General features: G+C 36.6%; 1 pseudogene; it reads right to left on the bottom strand.

Moving 5' to 3' along the window:
* Positions 1-12,682, bottom strand: part of LOC111780467 — a 16,198-nt pseudogene that overhangs the window by 2,866 nt on the left and 650 nt on the right.

The raw sequence follows: 12,682 nt of genomic DNA, 5'->3' as shown, positions 1-12,682 counted from the left end.
AAAAAAAAAAAAAAAAAAAAAAAAAACTTCAGAACTTCAAAACCCGAATCAAAATCTTAAAAATCTAGAAGAAAAACGTCAAAAATTTCAAAACCCAGATCATGATTCTCAAAACCCAGAAGAAAAAAGTAAAAAAGTTGAAAACTTGAAGCCCAAATGAAGATCCTCAAAACCTCAGAAAAGGAAAAGAGTGGCTAAGACCTTTTGGGATAGTGTTGATGATCCCGAACATGAAATGGAAAGCCCCTCTTTTCCATAATCAGAGAATTAGAATTATGGAAGTGTCAAACAAACAAACAAGTTTGGTGGTGAGAAGTTGATTGGAAATGAGACATTTAAATGAAGTTATGGAAGTGAAATTTAAGGTTAAATTTTGTTCCATTTTCAAGGAAGATACGAGGAAACATCCTTCGACCCCAAAGCGTGTGCGCTATGAGATTGGGACAAAGAGTTGAGAAGTTGTAAAGAAGTGGAGGGAGAGACGACTTGGGTCTCCTTTTGCTTTCCCTAACCCTTCCAATTCAATACTAACCCTTAACTAAACCTTAATCATAGTTCTAACCCGAGATTTTGTTGAGANAAACCTTAATCATAGTTCTAACCCGAGATTTTGTTGAGAATTATTGGGAGTGAGTCCCACATTGGCTAATTTAGGGAATGATCATGGGTTTACAAGTGAGGAATACTATCTCCATTGTTGTGAGGCCTTTTGGGAAGCTCAAAGCAAAGCTATGAGAGCTTATACTCAAAGTGGACAATATCATACCATTGTGGAGAGTCGTGATTCTTAACATGGTATCAGAATGAATCCTCAAATATTTAACAAAGAATTGTGAGCCTCGAAGGTGTAGTCAAAAGTGACTAAAGTGTCGAACAAAGGGTGTAATTTGTTTGAGGGCTCTAGAGAAAGGAGTCGAGTCTTGATTAAGGGGAGGTCTCCATAAGCGAATTAAGAGCCTCGAAGGTGTAGTCAAAAGTGACTAAAGTGTCGAACAAATTGTGTACTTTGTTTGAGAGCTCCAAAGAAAGGAGTCGAGCCTTGATTAAGGGGAGGTCTCCATAAGCGAATTAAGAGCCTCGAAGGTGTAGTCAAAAGTGACTAAAGTGTCGAACAAATTGTGTACTTTGTTTGAGAGCTCCAAAGAAAGGAGTCGAGCCTTGATTAAGGGGAGGTCTCCATAAGCGAATTAAGAGCCTCGAAGGTGTAGTCAAAAGTGACTAAAGTGTCGAACAAATTGTGTACTTTGTTTGAGAGCTCCAAAGAAAGGAGTCGAGCCTTGATTAAGGGGAGGTCTCCATAAGCGAATTGTGAGCCTCGAGGGTGTAGTAAAAAGTGACTAAAGTGTCGAACAAAGGGTGTACTTTGTTTGAGGGCTCCAGAGAAAGGAGTCGAGTCTCGATTAAGGGGAGGTCTTCATAAGCGAATTGTGAGCCTCGAAGGTGTAGTCAAAAGTGACTAAAGTTTCGAACAAAGGGTGTAATTTGTTTGAGGGCTCCAGAGAAAGGAGTCGAGCCTCGATTAAGAGGAGGTCTCCATAAGTCTGTGGAGGCTTATAGGGTACTTTGTTCGAGGGGAGGATTATTGAGAATTATTGGGAGTGATAACAAAGAATTGTGAGCCTCAAAGGTGTAGTCAAAAGTGGAATACTATCTCTATTGGTGTGAGGCCTTTTGGGAAGCCCAAAGCAAAGTGGACAATATTATACCATTATGGAGAGTCGTTATTCCTAACAGATTTGAATTAGGATTCAGAATTCGGATTCAACATCTAATAGCCCTGGTGACATAGTCACGTTGTTTACTTCGAGCAAAACACACTTAACTTTAAAGTTCTTATAATTGAGTCATCCACTAAGAAGGTGCACCTTTTTGAGATAAGTAGAGCAAAACACACTTAATTTTAAAGTTCTTATAATTGAGTCACCCACTAAGAAGGTGCACCTTTTTCGGATAAGTAGTAACTTAAGTAGTAACTTATAATTGAATCTTAAGTTAAGAGTGAATTAATGGGGATATAAAAGAAAAATATTAAGAACCATGAGTTAAGGGCCTGAACCAAGTGTTTTTCTCTAGAATCAAATATCGTTAAAATAATCTTTTAAAAGAACTTCGCTGCCCTTGAAATATTAAACCAAAGCACAATATGACATGCTACAGTTATATATGAAATTTAATGATCATTTTGAGACGGGTAAGTGGCTAAACTAAGAAATGCAAAATGACTGAAATGCTCGTATGACCGTTACCTTCGATTTAATACCTAAATAACCTCTAAATATCATAAAGATTTATAATAACACTTATTTCATGATGAATAAGGTTTATCTAAAATTTCAAACTCATTGAAACACGTTTAAGGTCTAAACCAAGATTTAAGGGTAAAATGACCATAATGCCCCTAGGGTTCCTCATGGCATTTGAAAACCCAAAATATTCTCCAAATGGTTTAAGACTTTAAGTAATACTTATTATAAGGACATGAAGATATGTTCGAGATTTCTGACCATAATAATATAAGTTAAAGATATAAATTAAGCAACAAGACTACCTCTAACAAAGATATAAAATCTTTCTAGAACTGTGACCAACATGACATGAAGAAGTTAATGGTTTGTGCTCACTTTAGGAACTTAAATATTGTTAAATCATAATTAGGGTAGTTATAAGGTGCGAGGTTAGCCCTTCATTTTTAAGCAACTAAGAAGTTACCCTATGATTAAAAAGAGCTCTAGGTTCATCCTCGATTTTAAGTAATTAGTATGTTATCTCGTGATAAGCTATAGATTAGCCCTTGGTTTTTAAGCAACCAGGAGGTTATCCTCAGATTAAGATGAGTTCTAGACTCATCCTTGATTTTTAAGTAATCAGGATGTTGCTTCATAATAAGCTTTAGGTTAGCCCGTAGTTTTTAAGCAACCAGAAAGTTACCCTAATTCAAGATGAGCTCTAGGATTACCCTTGATTTTTAAGTAATCGGACTGCTACCCTAATATTAAAATGAGCTCTAGGTTCATTTTTTATTTTTAAGCAACCAAGATGTCACCTCATAATAAGTTTTAGGTTAGCCCTTGATTTTTAAGCAAGTAGGAAGCTACCCTAACTCAAGATAAGCTCGAGGTTAACTACCCTAACTCAAAATGAGCTCGATGTTAACTCTTAATTTTTAAGTACTTAGAATGTTACCTCATAAATCAAGTAATACATGGATACCCTAAGTTAAAATGAGATCTAGGTATGCAATCATTGATCAAGATGGTGCAAGAGATAAGTCTTAGGTAGCCTTGATTTTTTTGGTAATCAATGTGCTACCTTAAGACCAAGGATCAAGAAGATAGGTAGTATTGATTTTTAAGTAATCAATATGCTACCCTCAAGCTAAGGATTAAGAAGTCCGTTCTACTTAGCTATTGATTTTCTAGTAATCAATCTGCTACCCCGCAACCATGAATCAAGAAAGGAAACAATCTTTATGGATAGCCCTTGATTTTAAAGTGGTTACGAGACTACCTTAAGGACATAACTCAAGCCAAGTATACCACACCCTAAAGTAGTTACAGAAGTCGAGTCCATTAAGATATGAAGACTGTTAGGTACCACGTAAGAAACAAGAACCAAAGACAAGAACCAAGAACAAGTCAAGAAAGAGTGTGGTACGCTATTATACCTTAAGAACATGATTAAAAACATACAAGTAGGCTACTTACTGAGTCTTTGTATTTATTCAAGTTTTCTCATGTTTTTCAGGTGACAAGAAGAAGTTGGTTAAGGATGAATGCAGGTCTGGAGCAGGAGCCATACAAAGCCACACCGTTTTCAACTACTTAGTGTTTGTAGATGAGGCTCAATGTATTCAAACTTTAACTTGGATTTGTATATAAATATACTTATGTTCGGTTTTAAATGCAATATTTTACTTAATCTTTCAAGTTCTTATTAAAATAGTATCGACTCGAGTGAGAAAAATTGAGTCGTGACATCTTTCAACATGTATCATCGAAAGGATATTATAATTCCAAAACATAGAATCGCATAACATGGCATAACATAGTATATTGGTTATTAATGTAATATGTATCGTAGATAAGTAGATTTTTTTTTTAAGTAGTTAAAAACAAAACCCGATAACTCAACGAAACCCATCCCGAAAATAGAGGATTGAGTTGGGTTGGGTTGTGAGCTCTATTCATATTACTCGAGTCACCGATCTAACCAACCTAAAATTATGAGTCGTACTAACTTTGAAAAATAACATTTCCAAAACACCAAAAGGAATGAATGTTGAACTAATAACTTAAGTAAAGTTATTTGACAAATAGAAAACTTTATGACACAAAGGTACAAGTTCTAAAATTCAATGTACTTTGAATTCAAAACCAATAATGTGTCTTTGACCAATTTGGTAATACCTTTTGAAAAGCTATAATAAGAATATGATTGGTAAAGCTAACTCCCAAAAGTCTTTTCAACCAACTTGAATAGAGTTTACGACCCAATTCAACTCAATCCTCTATTTTAATTATTTTAAAAAAATTAACATCCTTACATTAATAACTAAAATTTCATAAATATCAGTATAAGGTTTTTTAGACGTGAATAGGTTTGGGTTGGGTTGTAAAATTTTTTTTAAAAAGTTTTATTTATCTACAATTTATAATTATTCGGATACAATCTTGGATAAAAGGTATTAAAAGTTCAAAACACAAATCAATCTATAATTATTCATTAAAAAAAACAATTCAATAAAAAACATATATTAACATAGTTCAACATTGTCATAAAACTAAAGACAACTAAATATCGACATTTCTTGAGAATTCGTTAANAAAAAAAAAAAAAAAAATCAATAAAAAACAACGAGCGAAAATTATAACATATTAACTTAGTTCAACATTGTCATAAAACTAAAGACAACTAAATATCAACATTTCTTGAGAATTCGTTAGAGTGGGAAAAATATAAGAATAGATCTTAAAATTAAATAAACAATAAAAATGATTAGTTTAAAAACATGGTATATAACAAAAATAATTGAAATATGGTTAGTGACCGTAGAGAGTTCTAAATTATTAGAAAAATAAATATATATATATATATAAATTGTGATATAATAATGTTGTAACAAATAAATAATAAATACATTAGAATCTAAACCCTAATAATTTGAATGTATGTGTAAATCATAATTAATAAACCTAAACAAAATAATAAGAAAGAAATATGTATTTGCCAGGCATGAATGAGTGTTCTTAAACTAAGCAAAGTAACACTCTGGCTAATGACAGGCGAAACATTAATATAGAAAAAAATTTAATATATTTTATATATTTTTATGACGGGCGTCAAACTCGAGCATGAGTGTTCGTAGACTAGGCAAAGTACCACCCTAGCAAACGAAAGATTCTTAATATCACTATGGCAAATCCATTAATACGGAAGATTCTTAATACCACCCTCGCAAACCTATTAATACAAAAGATTCTTAATACCACTCTCGCAAATCCATTAATATAGAAAGATTAAGATTAAGACTCGAGCATGGCAAAGTACCTCTGGCAAACCCATTAATACAAAAGATTCTTAATATATTTTACGTTTTGTGTCAATTCAACCCATCCCAACCCTTATAGTTCGGTTGGGTTGGTCTAGGTTGTTGGGTTGAGTGTACACCCGTACTGCTAAAGAAAGGTTTCCACACCTTTATAAAGAGTATTTTGTTCTCCTCCCCAACCAATGTGGGACATCACAATCCACCTCCCTTCCCTTTGGGGCCGAGGATCCTTACTAGCACATCGCCTCATGTCTACCCTCCTTCAAGGAACAGCGAGAAGGTAGGCACATCGTCCGGTGTCTGGCTCTGATACCATTTGTAATGGCCCAGATCCACCGTTAGCAGATATTGTCCTCTTTGGACTTTCCCTTTCGGCTTCCTCTCAAGGTTTTAAAATGCGTTTGGCAGGTGAAGGTTTCCACACTCTTTGGTCCACACTCTTTGTTGTTTTGTTCTCCTTCCCAACCAATGTGGGACATCATAAGCGAGAAGGTTGGCACTTCATCTTGTGTCTGGCTCTAATACCATTAGTAACGGCTCAAGCCCACCACTAGCAGATATTGTCCTCTTTGGACTTTTCCTTTCGGGTTTCCTCTCAAGGCTTTAAAATGTCTATGCTAGGAGAAGGTTTCCACATCCAAAGGGTGTTTTGTTCTCTTCCCCAATCAACGTGGGACATCACATATTCTTAGTATGATATTAGAAAATCTCATTGCTATTACTCAAAAATGCATGAATTGTAGGCTGTGTGTTCGTCTTTCGGTCCAAATCGGATATATAACTATGGAAATAATTGTTAAGATACAGTCGAAAATCTATATGGGCCAGGAGGTCTTATAGAGTGGCTATTTGTTTACAGCGCACAATCCAAAGGCCATATGTGGTAGGCCATCTAGACAATCTCATGTGTTCGGTATTGTGACCTTTAGTGGGTTCTGTGGAGCCAAATTGAACATCCTAGTATGCATGACCGACCGAGGGAAGAGCGTCGTGAACGTATCACAAAATTAGATATAGCCACATTGTAATTTCCATAGAGTTGACAAGCTACTTTGAGCATCTCATCAACGCTGCAACGATGGAAACCTTGATATTTTGCTGGGAAATGTCGTGGTCATCAGATGTTGAATTTGGATTTCAAATTCTGATTCGAATTTGTGTGTGGGTGGTTGGTATCAGAATAGTACCTCTCTCAATAGGATGTGGCTAAGGGACAAATCAAAATGAAAGTTGATGGGCGTGGAGACATTGCAAACAATGCATGTGGGTGTAGAACGTGTCAAGGAAGCAAAGATGCAAGCCTGAAGAGAGAGTTCGAGGCTATCTGCATGAAAGACGGTGAGTCAATAGATGATTTTGCGATGAAGTTGACGACGATCGTCAGCGACATCTGTTTGTTAGACGATAAGGTGGAGGAGATCTCCGTCGTCAAGAAGTTTCTTTGAGCTGTCCCCCCGAGATTCATGCAGATTATTAACTCCATCGAGCAATTCGGCAACCTCAAGAACATATCCGTTGAGGAGGTTGTTGCTCATCTTAAGGTCCATAAGGAGAGACTTCAGGACTACGATGACTGAGAGGAGAAGCACCTCTTACTCACACACAAGGAGTGGCTTGCACACGAAAAAAAAATGCGGTTGCTTCTTCTTTTTCAGGAATGAATTGACATGGNAAAAAAAAAAAAAAAAAAAAAAAAAAAAAAAAAAAAGGTCGTGGGCATGGTTGGGGTCATGGCCACAGACATGGTAGCAGGGAGGTCGTGATAATACATCATAAATCCATGACAAGGTCAACCCTTAGAAGAACAAGAGTATGATCAATTGTTACTCTTGTGAAAATACACGCACTATGGGGTAGAGCATTGTATGAATAAGCTCGATGAGGAGGCAATCTCATACTCATACATGATCAAGAGCCCACAGTTATGTTGGTCTATAAGATGCCCAACCTCTTGATGCTCAACGAAGAGAAGGTTATGGCAAACCTTCTCACAGAAGTCGAAGACCGAGTGGAGACCAACATGTAGTATCTAGACAATGGAGCAAGCAACCACATGACCGAAGATCGAGTAAAGTTCAAGGAGCCTTATGAGAAGCTCATTGGAAACGTGAAGTTTGGTGATGGATCCTGATCCAAGGTAAATGATCTATCTTGTTCCAGTGCAAGAATGACGACCAACGTCTATTGATCAAGTATATTATATCCCAAGCTTGAATAGTAATATTATCAGTCTTAGTCAAATGACAGAAGAAGGTAGCATAGTAGAGTTAGTCAGCTCGTTACTCAAGATATTCGACAAAAATGGAGCCCTATTAATGAAGGTAAAACGGTCGCAGAACTGCCTATATAAGATGTTATTGAAAGACCATCAACATCTTCCAAAAGTATCTATTGACGTAAAAAATTAAGAAGAAACCAATGGGTTGGGAGAAAAAGAAACCGAAGAACAAATCTAAGAAAAGACCAAAGGCTACTTCAATCAGAAGTGTAACCTAGAAGTCGATGTATTTCATTAGACTTATTATCTCAACCAAAGAGGTCGAGATGACAGTCATCGAGGCGTAAGAAACAACGAGACTTCAAACTTGCCATGTACAATTTAAATTACAAAAAANAAAAAAAAAAAAAAAAAAAAAAAAAAAAAAAAAAACCTGAACTTTTTTCTCTCTCTTACAAAATATACTTACACTAATTGCAATATTATCTATCTTTTCATGGACGTTTTAAAACTACTCTTAGAATATAAATCTATTATAAGAACGTTGGACATACTAAGACCTCAAATGATGTGAACGGTGACCCAAGACAGAAATCGAGACGTGAACACGACCCCACGAGTTTTAGGTCACCTCCACACTCATTCTAGCTTCTCAACTTTCATCCAAAATTCTAATCGATTTATATTCGAATAGTAGTTCTGAAACAGGATCAAGAGTAATATTACAACTCTAAACCGAACATCTACTCGCCTTACGTGCGTTTAGGCACCAACCCAGTCCAACATCGACCTTGATTATATTGTTCGTGAGTCATTACATTATCATTGTTATGGCTATCTGAGTTTGAAGCCTCTCCATGTGGCAACAATGGCGGATAATCTGCAAATGAAAGTAACTATTTTACCACAAAGATCATATATATTCATGAACAAGAAAGAAATCAATAAGTTGAAATACCATTATCAAAAATGAAATGGTAGTCTTGTTCTCCCATCCCTTCAAAGGCTTGGCCTTCGATAATTCCTTCATAATTTCCCGACAAACGTTCCTACAAGACATATCATACGTTAATATATCGGTCTAACGGGTCAAACCCAATAGTTATTTGAGCCCGTTATCAATAAAAATTTAGATATCTAGATATTTTATGAACAAATCTAAGAGACAAATGTATTGTCTACGTTGTCCGGCCTCTACTATATCTATAAAACAAAGTGTAATATTGTCAAGCAGTGTCTGTGAGTCAATAAGCCTTAGTTATACTTTGTTCGAGGGCTCCAGAGAAATGAGTCGAGCCTCAATTAAGAGAAGACTGTTCGAGAGCTCTATAGGTCTCAAGGGAGGCTCTATTGTGTACTTTGTTCGATGAGAGGATTGTTGAGGGGAGGAAAGTGGACAATATCATACCATTGTGGAGAGTTGTGATTCCTAACATTCAATCCAATTCAAACCGTTCAAGAAGAAAACTATGAGCGTAGGAAACCCAATTCGTTCGGTTCGATCCTCGTTCAAGTTCGAACTGAATCGAATCAATTAAAGACAGATATTCACTCGAGAGAAAGAGAAGAGAGAGACCTCAAAGGTCGGAGGGTAAGATACCAAGTCTTGAAGCTGGCCATCAAATTGTAGTCCATCGCTTTCACAATAATTCTTCGGCTCACTAACCTCCGAGTTCATGTCGAAAGCTTCACCTCCCATGGCTTCATTTCCCATCGAACGAACCCTAAAGCTCGGATTCGAGGCCATGGAGGCTATAAAGGCATCACATTCTAAAGCGTTATTAACCATCTTTTTCCATGTATTTTGCGGGACTCTCCCACCAAGAAGCTGCATGCATGAATTATCGAAGTTCAGTGAAAATATTTTTTAAAACTACGGCACATAACCGTGGTGAAAATTCTCTGTTTATAATCATTTATAAAATATAAAAAAAATACAAATAAAATAGAAGAAATAATAAATGGATAGCAAATATGATACTAAACGAAAGACAAAATATCTTCAATCATACGACGTGTTTACCTGTAATGAAAGGTCAAATATATATATACATACATCTATACATACATATACATATACATATACCTACAGAGATACATATGCATATATACATATGGTAAACTATAATTGAGGACTAAATATGGTTACCTTTCGTACGTAGGTTGGACCCTTTTTGTGATAAGCCTTCAAAAAATCATCGACATTTTTTATGCCTTCGGAGGACAAACGATTGTGGTATACGCCATCTTTGCCGATGCCTTCCAATCGCCATATTTCATCTTCCCTCCTCGGCGGGTGGTGCTTCTTGTAAACTAATGTCGTAACCAAAAGGAATTTTTTTATTAATTAACATGATCTAAGATTGATTAAGATTAGCTATAATCATTTTTTTATAAAGAAAATGATTGATGTTTGTCGTGGTCCATCGCTATGGACCACGACTAATGTCAATTTGAGTCTATCATTACAGATTACGTCTAACGTCAATTGTTTATACCAACAACTATAGTTAACATTGACTCTAGTCTATTTGATAGAGCATCGCTAACGTCAAATGCAGTCAGTGACAATGATTGATATTAGTTGTGGTCTATCTCTATGGACCACAACTAATGTCAATTTGAGTCTATCATTATCTAACGTCAATTGTTTATACCAACAAACTGTAGTTGACATTGACTCTAGTCTATTTGATAGAGCATCCGTCAAATGCAGTCAGTGGTGGTAAACTAAAGGTGTTCATATGATCCGATAATCCGACCAATCTAGACTACCGAACTCAAACCATAAAAGTTGGGATGGGTTGGGTTAGGTTAGGTTGAATTTGTGAAGAACTGAAAATTTAGCTTCGTTTGCAGGTTGACATTTTTTTGGTCGAGTTACTCGAAAATAGAGTTACAACTCAACCCAATTTAAACTTTCTTTTTTAAAAAATAAGAATATTTAACGATCGTAAATGTTAGTACGAGATTTTAGTTATTAATATAACATATATTGTGAATAAGTAGAATTTTTCTAAAATAATTAAAAAATAACGTGACAACCCAACATAACTCAAAAATAGAGGGTTGGGTTGTGAACTCTGTTCGGGTTACTTGGGTCACCAACCCAATCGACCTGAAATTTTAGGTCAGTTCAAAAGATTCTTTCAACCAACCCATGTACCGTTGACATCAATTTCTCGTGCCCTACTGGGATAAATTACCGTTGACATCAATTGGGATGGAATCACCAAAGAATCTGTAGTCATAGACCACGATTCTTGTTAGTCATGCTCTCGTACTAGACCATGACAAACGAGAGTCGGTGCTCTAACCAATAGTCGATACAAGAGAACCATAGTAGTCCCTACGACCGATTTTAAAACATTATTAAAAGTACAGTGACTAAAATGAAATAAGTTTAAAGTATTGGATCAAATATCGTTCGAGAAAAATAGGGTTAAAAACGACATACCTTCCCCACGATGATCCATCACTCTAAACGGTTTCGAAACAGCTTCCATAATTCTTGGAAACTTAGCCAAGATGTTCTTATCAACAACTTTTGCTCCCAATCTAAACTTCTTAGACTTAGTCCAGCTCGAATTGTCACTAAAGCTCAAACCTTTGATGAATCCAACCCCATTTTTCAAGCAAATTATCATATCATTCCCCACGATCAAAGGTCTTTTCCCCTCTCTTTTAGAAACAACATTGTTGTTAAAATCGCTCGAAGTCCACGAACTTTCGTCTACTCGTTGGTCGGAGCTGAATTATAAATTGAGGACGACCAACTCGACCGACGCCGATGATAAAGGACCTGTCTTGATGATGCCATTGGAGTTGGTGGTATCACAAATTGCAACTAGAAGTGGCTTGCCATTTCTTGCTTCTATTTCATTGTTGGTGAAAATTGTTGGAGCTGTTTGATTCAAGAACAATAGCTTGAACTTTGAAGCTCCAAACCCATTTATTGTTGCTTCTTTTCCAATATGATTGCTAAGGTGGCTGTTTCTGTTCATGAAATTGATTGAATATGATGAACAAAAAGGGTTTAAGGAGGAAACCCATGTGGATTAATATCAATTTAGTTCAAGAATGGCATACCTTGATAGAATGGAGTGAATGTAATAATTAACTTGGAGCTCCACCACCTCGTGCACCTGTAGAAAATTATCAATATGAGAATTTTGATTTTGATTTTGTTCGATTTGGCAATCGTAGATCATCTCTAGGAGAAGTTATTGGTAAACTCTCTCGTAAGTTATAGTTTAACTTGAGATTTACCGTTTTGGCCCGTTAGATATCGTCATTAGCTTCACGATTTTAAAACTCGTGTGTTCGGGAGAGGTTTTCACACCCTTATAAGGAATGTTTTGTTCTCCTCTTTAACTGAGGTGGGATCTCACAATCGACCCCCTTGAGGAATAGCGTCCTCGCTAGCACATCGATCGGTGTCTGGCTTTGATACCATTTGTAATAGTCCAAGCCCACCACTAGCAGATATTGTCTGCTTTGGCCCGTTACGTATTGTCGTCAGCCTCATAGTTTTAATACCGCCTGTTAAGGAGAGGTTTCCACATCGGAATGTTTCGTTCTCCTCTTTAACCGATGTGGGATCTCACAATCCACCCCCTTGGAGGTTAACGTTCTCGTTGGCACACCACTCGGTGTGGCTCTGATACCATTTGTAACACACCAACCCGACCACTAGCAGATATTGTCCGTTTTGGCTCGTTACGTATCGTCGTCAGCCTCACGGTTTTAAAATGCCTATGTTAGGGAGAGATTTCACACCCTTTGAAGGGATTTTTCGTTTCCCTCTCTAACCCACGTCCGATCTCACAATCCACACTTTTGGGCGGCATGAGAGAGAGAGAGAGAGAGAGAGAGAGAGAGAGAGAGAGAGAGAGAGAGAGAGAGAGAGAGAGAGG

The sequence above is a fragment of the Cucurbita pepo genome, chromosome LG18, assembly GCF_002806865.2.
Source record: "Cucurbita pepo subsp. pepo cultivar mu-cu-16 chromosome LG18, ASM280686v2, whole genome shotgun sequence".
Taxonomy (NCBI): Eukaryota; Viridiplantae; Streptophyta; class Magnoliopsida; order Cucurbitales; family Cucurbitaceae; genus Cucurbita; species Cucurbita pepo.
Note: the sequence above shows the minus strand (reverse complement) of the source record. Positions and strands in the feature narration are given on the sequence as shown.